The following is a 9,419-nucleotide window of genomic DNA, read 5'->3' on the forward strand; positions in this document are numbered from 1 at the left end:
TAAAATAGTAGTTATGAAGATTTCTTTTTATGATGTAGCAGTGAAGACTGATGGCTCTAATGGTTCTACAATAAACCCCACACTTCCATAAAGTTCTGCTCATTTTACCTTTACATTAAATACATTTCCATCATTATTGCTATGTTATATTTTCATGTCTTAGGTAAAATAGGACATGATATTGTGTGATAGTAGCTGTTTTTTCTCCACTTTTTATGAGGGGATTCTTAGACTGGGTGTGAGGGTGTAGAATAGAAACAGTAAGGGTGAAATAATCATCTAAGAAATCAAAAATAAAAACCTTAGTCAGTCTCACAGCTTCTGGAAAGAAGCTGGCCTTAAAGACAGTGTAAAGTGAATTCAAACATTTTCTTCTAAACACATTAAATAGGTCATAAATGTATTTCTAAAAAAGGTGTAAAAAGCATTTCAACCATTTAGATTTGAATTGTGGAGCTAGGCTTCACAAACTGTGTTTCAACATTTCTGTATTCAGGATTTAGTGGGCGCGTCTGAAAAATCTGCATTAGCATAAATCTGCTGCTGTAGAGGTATAAATACATTCAGCACACACTACTACTACTACTCATGCTACTACTACAATCTACAGTTAGCCAAGCTAGCAGCCGAGTTAGCCGCCAAGCTAGCAGCAGAGTTAGCAGCTGAGCTAGCAGCTGAGTTAGCAGCATTTGGGAGCAGAGAAAGAAGCTGAGTTTGAAGTCAATTTTGAAGCCTGCTTTCATATATTTGGCAATTTTTTTAATCATTCAAATTTGGCAGGGTGGTTAACAACACACTTTTCTGTGGTATGTCAAACTCAAAACACATATTTATTCTTATTTTACACGGACTTTAAACCTTGTTGTCCTGGCCTTGATGTGCTGGAGGGGGCAGGGTGGGAGCATGCTAGTCACCCCTTTACATCATACTGCAGCTTTTTTAGGCATGTCCAAAAAATCCTGAACACAAAAATAGTGAAAAACTGTTTATTGGTCTCACTCCACAATTCTGTACTACACAGCAACACATTTTCAGCAATTATTTTCTAACATTTATAATGCCTTTCAAAATAAATCTATAATTTTCCTTTACTGCAGAGCCTCTCACTGAAGCTGCATTAAAGAGACATCAATGAAGCTTGTTGACAGTCACTTCTACATCCAACAGACAATTGAAATTCTAACAGTGGTGAAAATGTGAGATGGAAAGTCAACAACAGCAAAAGCTCCACCGAGCATTCTGGCCTGGTTAAAGATGTGTGCTGTTGGTGAGAGAGCAGGGAAAATGAAAAAGCCCTTCATCTAAGCGAGAGGTTGTCGAGAATTTGACTGTCTCTCTGCCAAGTGATGACCTTGTTCAGTTACCGAGGCCCCTTTAAATGCAGGCCCAAAACAGGACTCTGATTGGTGTTGTTAGGAAACATTGTTCACCTATTAAACTACTTTTCAAGAGAAATATCTGCTCACTTCCTGTCAACAATAAAAATATGTTCGTGGTTTCTTTGTGCTCTAACTTACTAAACAATAAATCCTGCTGTGTGTGTTGTTTACTGAATATATACTGTCTGTCTATATCTCCTTTTACAAGCTTGCCTTTTACACTAAAAAGAAGGAGAAGTTTGAGAAAAAGACTAGGAGGAGGCAGGAGGAGAAGGAAAGAGGAGTAGGTGGGAATTGATAGTAAGGGGAATAAAGAAAAGATTGAAGGTGAGGATGTAACAAAGATGGAGAACAAAGAAAATAAAAAGGAGGAGGAGGAGATGAAGACGTGTGGAAAAAGAAATCAAGGCTATGAAAAAGAGGGAAGAAAACAAAAAAGGGGGGGGGGGTAGCTGGCATAAACTTTAAAGCAACAGTATGGAGGATAACCTAACCCACTCCTGCTTTTCCTACCTGTTACCCACTCATCAATAAAAGCAGATGAATGCAAATTAGGGAAGGGAAATTCTAAAAAATTGTCTTGTCAGGAAATGGACATTTGAAAAAGAAGCAGTTTTATGTTCCAGAACTAGACAATTAATATTCACATCACTTGTTCTTTCTTAATGGAAAGTGTCTCTTACAATATATGTCATCATTATTGCTGGGCTCACAAGTTTCTTCAAGTTTGTAGTATAAAGTCACTTTTATTTAGTCAAAAGAGCTAAAAGGGGAATGGACAGATGGGCACATAGATGGATGACAGATTAAAGGAAAAAGCAATGAGTGGAGGGAGATAACAAATGCAGATGCTTCCACACAGGTGCACTACAAGAGGAAAAAGATCTAAGTGACTACGAAAAAGGCCTGATTGTTGGGGTGCAGATGGCAGGAGCTTCACAAAGACTGCTCAATAGGAACAGTGACTAAGTGACATCTGTATTTAGACCTATGTTTAAGAGGTTGGACACTGTGGTCAACAGCACACATTTGATGACTGTGCATTCACTAACAAAGACCAGGCCATCTCGGATATGAGTTTAAAGATTTATTGCTACAGAGGTAGAAGGGTTAGTGGTGGAGGGATGAGGGGATGATGACAGAGGGTTAAAAGATTGGGGATGAAGGGATGAGGGTGTAGGGTGAGGGATGAAAGAAGGATCCAACTAGATGGATGGAGGTGTGGGATGCAGTACTGATCTTGTGGTGGGTATAGCAACGGAGTGTGGTGATACTCCAGCCCCCCATGGTTCCTGAAGTCAAATAAAAGAGAGAGAATGTTAGAAAGGGTTTGGGAAGAAGAGATGAGACAAAGGGGAGAGGAGTGGATAAGGTGTGACTTAAGTAGTTCCTGAACTTAATTATAAAACTTCATTTTGGAACAACAAGAGAGCAGCTCTTCCTCAGGTGACTGGACCTGATCAGACTGTGTCAGCAGTCCCTCTACAATGACCTACAGTGTATGAACCCATCATTACAGAGATGGATGCACATTTAAGAGTTCAGTGGTGCAAAAAACCACAAACACTGTTCTACAGAGATGTAGAAAAAAGTGATCTGCTCAGATGAGTCATTCTTCGCCTTATTCTGGACAAGTGGGTGAGAGCACATGTGTGGCATACACTTAAGGCCCATTTATACTCAACATTAAATACGGAAATGGACAGAGCCTTCTGTCCGTGCTCTGCGTTCATTACGTCCCTATTTCTGCACGTTTCTATAAAACTTGCGGATATGAATGCTTGACTCCTAGAGTGAAGGGGTCTGGTGGGTCTGTTATACTGTGTGCCGCATTCTGCTGGCATGGTTTGGGTCCACTTGTTCCCTTACAGAGAGGAGTCACTGTAAAGTAAATGAAAGAAGTAAATGTCATTATTGATCATACTTGATCGTCTGTGAACAGGAAAAGCATAAACAACCCTCTTCTGTGCCATTAAGCTACTGTGCTGCTACATTCTCAGGGCAGATAGAACAGCTAATGACTCAGGTCAGAGCAAAGGTGAGGTGAGGGGGACTGTACATTTCTATGAACAAAGCTTGGTTCATGGACAATGCCATTATCAAGAGACACTGCTCTGCTAACCTACAATATGTCATAGTTGAGTGTGGACCTTTCTATCTGCACATAGAGTTTACATCTACTGTTGTGACTGCAGCATACATCAGTATGGTAATGCTAAGCTTGTAATGAAAGAATTGCATGCTGCCAGCAGCAAACAAACTGAACAGAATATGAAGTAGAGCGCCTTGGCATCAGATGTGTGTGTAAAGTTCAAAGTTCAAGGTTCATTTATTGTCACTCAAAAGCGATGCTTTCACATGAAAAGAACTGAATTTGCAGTCAGGTCCCAGCAGCATAATAAAGAGATAGTGATACAATAAATGATAATTAAAGCTTAACCCTTACATTCTGTTCAGGTCAAATATCAGCCGTATCTATTGCCATGTGTTTATGTTAAATGAATAGTTAATAGTTTTAATAAGATAGTAGTTTTTATGATGTAGCAGTGAAGACTGATGGCTCTAATGGTTATACAATAAACCCCACACTTCCATAAAGTTCTGCTCATTTTACCTTTACATTAAATACATTTACATCATTATTGTTATGCTATATTTTCATGTCTTAGGTCAAATAGGACATGATATTGTGTGATAGTAGATGTTTGTTCTCCATAAATGAATGATGTAAAAGCTAAAAAAAATACACTCTCTCTGCTCTCTGAAACATGAATCAAGGTTTAATCACGTTTATTGATCAGTCAGATAAACTATTGATGCTTTCTAAACACATCTGAGGTTCAGTATTTGGTATGGACACTTTAATAGGGGATTCTTAGACTGGGTCAAAATTGACCCGGAACATGCTGCAATAGTGTAGAATATGAATATATTTTAAAACATGTTTTCAAAAATTTTAAAAGTGTTCATTTCCCCAGTTTCAGTTCAAAACTGCCACCATCATAACATCCAGTGGTTTCAAGATAGACTTCAACGTCTGACATCTAACTAACAGTGATCTACAATCATCAGCTGCTATTAGGTTGTGACTAATGTATGACTAATATACAGTGAATCATGACTAAATGTATTACTGAGCAAGTAACTGTGTTGCAGCACTCTAGCAGAACATGTTTGCCTTCTGGAAGAATTCAACTGTTACAAAGGATAATAATTAAATAACCATAAACAAAAACCCTGATGTGGAAAAAACTGCAACAACAGTAAACAATGTATCAGAGACATCCAGAACAGATATAAAACATAGCACAAGCCTCAGAGAAAGGAAAAGACTCTATGCCAATTGTGCTGAAGATAATGTGGTGAGCAGTCACCTTTTTTGGGGGGAGATAAACTGTGATCTGTGGTCTCACCAATAAAGTAGAGCTTTTGATCTTTACTTTTCTTAATAATTCTTTCCAATTATTCTCTGAATAATCTGAATGAGGCAGCAGAGGAAGAGAGGCAGGGAACAGGAGAGAGGGAGCCAGGTAATCACAGGATGGGAGATGAGGCTGACTCAGCTACAGACAACGTGGAGCAACCCTCTGTGCTGGAGGAAACTAATGCATCTGTGCATGGTGCTCAACAAATAATGCAGACATCTGCAACTTGAAATCAAGGCCTTAAACCAAAGTTGGAAATGCAGTTAAAGGATTGTTAAATATGTAGTGTTACTTCCAATACCAATAGGTTCCTGTAATTCAAGTAGATTCTACTAATACTACAGTGCTATATTTCTTTTTTCATGTTCTATGAGTCTTCTCTGCTTGCAAGTGCACACTTATTGGGATTTTATTGACTGCTTATTTATTAACTCATTTCATTCATTCATTCATTTTCCAAACCATTTATCTTCTCTAGAGGGTAATGGGGGAGCTGGAGTCAATCCCACCTGTCATTGGGTGAGAGGATACACCCTGGACAGGTCATCAGTCCAAACTGGTCCTCTGAAATGAAGCCAACACGGAAGTAATTTAGAACTGCATTCTATAAAAAGGCCACCAGGGGGCGTTTTGGTGTCAAAAAGACTTCCGTCTCTACACAAATCAATGGAGAATTAACCGACTTCTCACTTGATTTCTAACCTCAGTAAACGTTTTCAAAATGTGTTTATGGTCTCAATCGCTAGTTTAAAGCCTTCTTCAATGCAGTATGATGTTCATTTGTGAAATTTTGGCCTCCCTGATTTTATATTTGACGATAAAGCAGGGTATGCGTTAGGGCGTGGCTACGTCATGATTGACAGGTTGATTGCCCTATGTCCTCGAGATCCAGCCCTCGCAACCATAGCAACCTCCCCCGCTCTGCCCATTGCCCCGCCTCATGCCCATATTAGTAGAATCCGTGTTTTTTTTCCCAGCATGCACCTGAAATTTTCAAGATGGCGCTGCCCAGATCTGAAACTATTGACTACCGAGCAGCAGTCCACCACAAACCAATGGGTGACATCACGGATGTTACGTCCATTTCTTTTATACAGTCTATGGTTCACACCTACGGGCAATTTAGAGTCACCAATTAATCTAAACTGCCTGTTTTTGGTCTGTGGGATGAGAGAACCCATGCAGGCAGAAGGAGAAGGGCCCCATCCTCATTGTATTTATTTAATTTATACAGCACCATATCACACAAAAAGTTATCTCAAGGCACTTGACTCATCAAGCGAATTTTATGTAGTGTGATTACATTCAAAGTCAATGCAGTAGGCATGAATTCTCCTGGGGCAGAGTGAACTGATGCAAACACATGTCTGTGCAAGTTGAAAAAGGTTCAAATTGGTGCATATTGCAGCACTTTATGAACACACTTCATGAACTTACAGAGAGGAGAGAGATAAAAGGAGAGTCACTGGAGATAAATAACGTAAAGAACCAGAACTCCTGCTGAGTTCTGAGTTCAGTCAGAGGCTGAACTGAACACAGTCACTTCCAAAACAACTCGGTCAACAACATGGTTGGTGCCTGCCGTTGGTCGCCAGCTTACATCTAATGTACTGTAATGTACTTTAACTTTGTTTGGGGGGAATAAACACAAATGATCCACAGTAACAAGTAATATGAGCTGTACATTTGTATCACATCCTATCTGAACACAGCTGTAGGGCAATAAACATTTATTGTATTCATTCCATCCATTACTGCTGTGATTCATATTGTATAAGTCACAACGATTGGCTTTCTGCTCCCCTGCTGTGCTGTCATTTGTTGTGTTATGTAAATGTCTCTCACATAAATCCATATAATACATAATTACAGAAACATGTGATGACTAATGAGAAAGCATTGCCTACAATATTTGTATTTTTTTTCTGTCTGAAGGCAGTATGTGTGTAATGTGTTCAGCTTTTCCTGGTGACATCTGATTGGTTGACATTGCACACCGAAAATAACTGGGTTCTGGGAGCGCAAGATTGGACAATTTTCTGCCCAATTGCTGCATACTTACTAATCAACACATACACTCTAAAGGTAGGAAAAACATACATGGATTGCTGTGGTACTGTGGTGATAATTGTAAAGTAAAAGCACTTTCTAAGTGGCCATCAAAAGATACTTTTTTTCACTAGGGACATTTTTGGCTTTTCATTTTTTATTTTCTTGCCCAAATGATTTTCTTGATCATTTGGGCTTTGTCTCCAAGAATATTCTTTTATTTATTTATTTTTCAATCAATCACTTATAATAGGTCTAAAATACACTGTATAGACAAAATTGTTCCTGTAAGACTCTTAGGGACCATAATCTCCCCATTAAAACCTATTAAAACTGCATCTTTTGACAGCAGCTGGCTCCCTGCAGCTGGCTCCCTGCTACATTTTTCAGCCGCATGCTAAGAGTCAAAATACACAGAGCCACCTAGGTAGCTCTGTGTATTTTAGTTCGGATCAAAGTTGTGGACTAATCAACTGACAATCATCCTAGAATATTTGCTCTCCAAATATAGAGATAAATCATAATCAACAAAATCATAAAATAATATGTGTTGTAAAGACAAAGAACAAAAACATACTTGCTGCAGTTAAATGAAAAGCCATGCCAACCTCAGATTAACATGTTGTGTATACCATGACTGAAATGTAAACATAACTGACCACACATACACACCACATGTGTTGGCTTTGACCTTTAACCTGTGCTTCATATTTTCTAACATCTGTCGTGTGGAGCTGTTGATGACCTCACCATAGCAGAGGCTTTTTTAATCTGTGGTAAAATGATGGGAGCGCTGGAAGGCGCTAAAAATGGCAAACTAAGGAGCTTTGTAATCTGAATGGAAAAATAATACAAGTCTGTGTTGAAAATCTATGAAAAGATGATAAACACAGCTTATGTTGTGCTTAGTGGTGTAAAATGATGGATAAACTCTGATCTCTAGGTTAGAGAGAGCAGTCTTTTGACTTCAAATCAAATGCATATTTATATTCCATAAACATCATTGTGTACTTGTGTCTCTTCATATTAGAAGAGAAGACAAACCAGAGGGGTATTGCACGAAACCAGGATAAGGGATTAAGCCGGGATATGTTAGTTATCCTGGCTGAATTTAGCCTCAAGTCAGTTGCATGAAAGCAGGTTAAATTTAACCCGGCCCAGTTACTATGGTGATTTATTCTCTGCAGCTAGCCTGCTCCAGACCAGGCTAACAACCAGGCTAAGATTATTCTCAGGGTAAGGGGCAGTTCTGTCAATCTTGTGACAAATTAATGGGTTTTACAGCATTTCCATGGTCTTTCTAAATATGTTGATATAATAGACTATATTGTCGTTTCATTAAAGTCTGTTGACTGTTTAATTGCAACAGTCATTTTATAGTCATTCATGTGGTATCATTATTGCGTATAATGTACAGTAGATTTACTTTGTACTATTTACTAGCCGATACTCACAATGTTACTTGGCTGCTTCTGAGGCTGAGCAGCATCTGGGTCCTGTTACACATGTTATTTTCTATTAGCACCAAATCACTGACTTCATATCCATTATGGGCTAAATGAGCAAGACATTTCCACAAGATTGACATGATACCTCAAGCCTGGAGTCCAGCAACACTGTCTCCTCATCTGCAGAAGTGCATCCTGCAGCTGCAGATGTGCCTTCCCCCTGCCCTACACCTAATTATAATAATAGTTTGCACTTAATTATATTTCCTGAGTAGCATGCACTTTTACTTGCCACATTTAAATCAAAGTGTTTATTTTAATTTAAATCAAAACTGTTGATTAGTGGGCTTGGACAGTAAATTCTTTAGTCCTTTAATTGTAATTTTGACAGTTCTAGTGGAGCACTGTTGTATTAATTGTACTTTTTTAAGTATATTTTTTGGGCTTTTTGCCTTTGATGTACAGGTTAGTAGAGAGAGACAGGAAAACTGGAGACAGGGAGGGGGAATGACGTGCAGGATAGGAGTGCTTGGTGCGGGATTTGAACCAGGGTCGCCTGCAGCGAGGACTGTAGCCTCAACACATGGGGCGAGTGCTCTACCCACTGAACTATGCTTAACCCAATAATTGTACATTAATTGCACTACTTACGCATTGAGCCGGTCCGCGATTGTCTGCCAGGCTTTCTCCCTTTCCTTGATTACAGTGCTTTGTGCTTGTGTTGCCTTTTTTTCTTATAATTTCTTTAACCTCATCATGAAATTCCATCAGGAGCTGTTGTTCAGCGGCCGTGAAGAATGACGCGCAACACCTTTCCATTTTCCAATCTGTGATCGATGCCATGGGTCTATTTGAGAATGCTGTGAACACGCACTTATCCCAACTATCTACACCTGGCTTGACATAGCCGCGCCTTTTCATCGTGGCTCAGCAAACGTGCAACCGAATAAACCAAGATGCGCCGGTCAGACTAGATCAAGCTGCGCTTGCTCAGTTATCCTGGATTTCTTTATTCTACTTTTGTGCAATACCCCTCAGAGGGTGTACCACTCTGAAGCATGGCATGTTACTCCTCCTTCGTCAGGGTGTAGTCAATTTGCAGCTGTCCATCTTCAAAG

The 9,419-nt window shown here is 39.3% G+C and overlaps 1 long non-coding RNA gene across 1 annotated transcript in view; it reads right to left on the minus strand.

Moving 5' to 3' along the window:
• Nucleotides 1-3,150: 3,150 nt before the first annotated feature.
• The window catches only part of LOC128375104 (uncharacterized), a 13,119-nt gene continuing 6,850 nt past the window's right edge, over nt 3,151-9,419 (minus strand). The window contains exon 4 of the long non-coding RNA XR_008323071.1: nt 3,151-3,260. This is a non-coding gene — a long non-coding RNA (uncharacterized LOC128375104). The remainder of the gene's footprint in view (nt 3,261-9,419) is intronic.

This window comes from Scomber japonicus, chromosome 16 (assembly GCF_027409825.1).
Source record: "Scomber japonicus isolate fScoJap1 chromosome 16, fScoJap1.pri, whole genome shotgun sequence".
Taxonomy (NCBI): domain Eukaryota; kingdom Metazoa; phylum Chordata; class Actinopteri; order Scombriformes; family Scombridae; genus Scomber; species Scomber japonicus.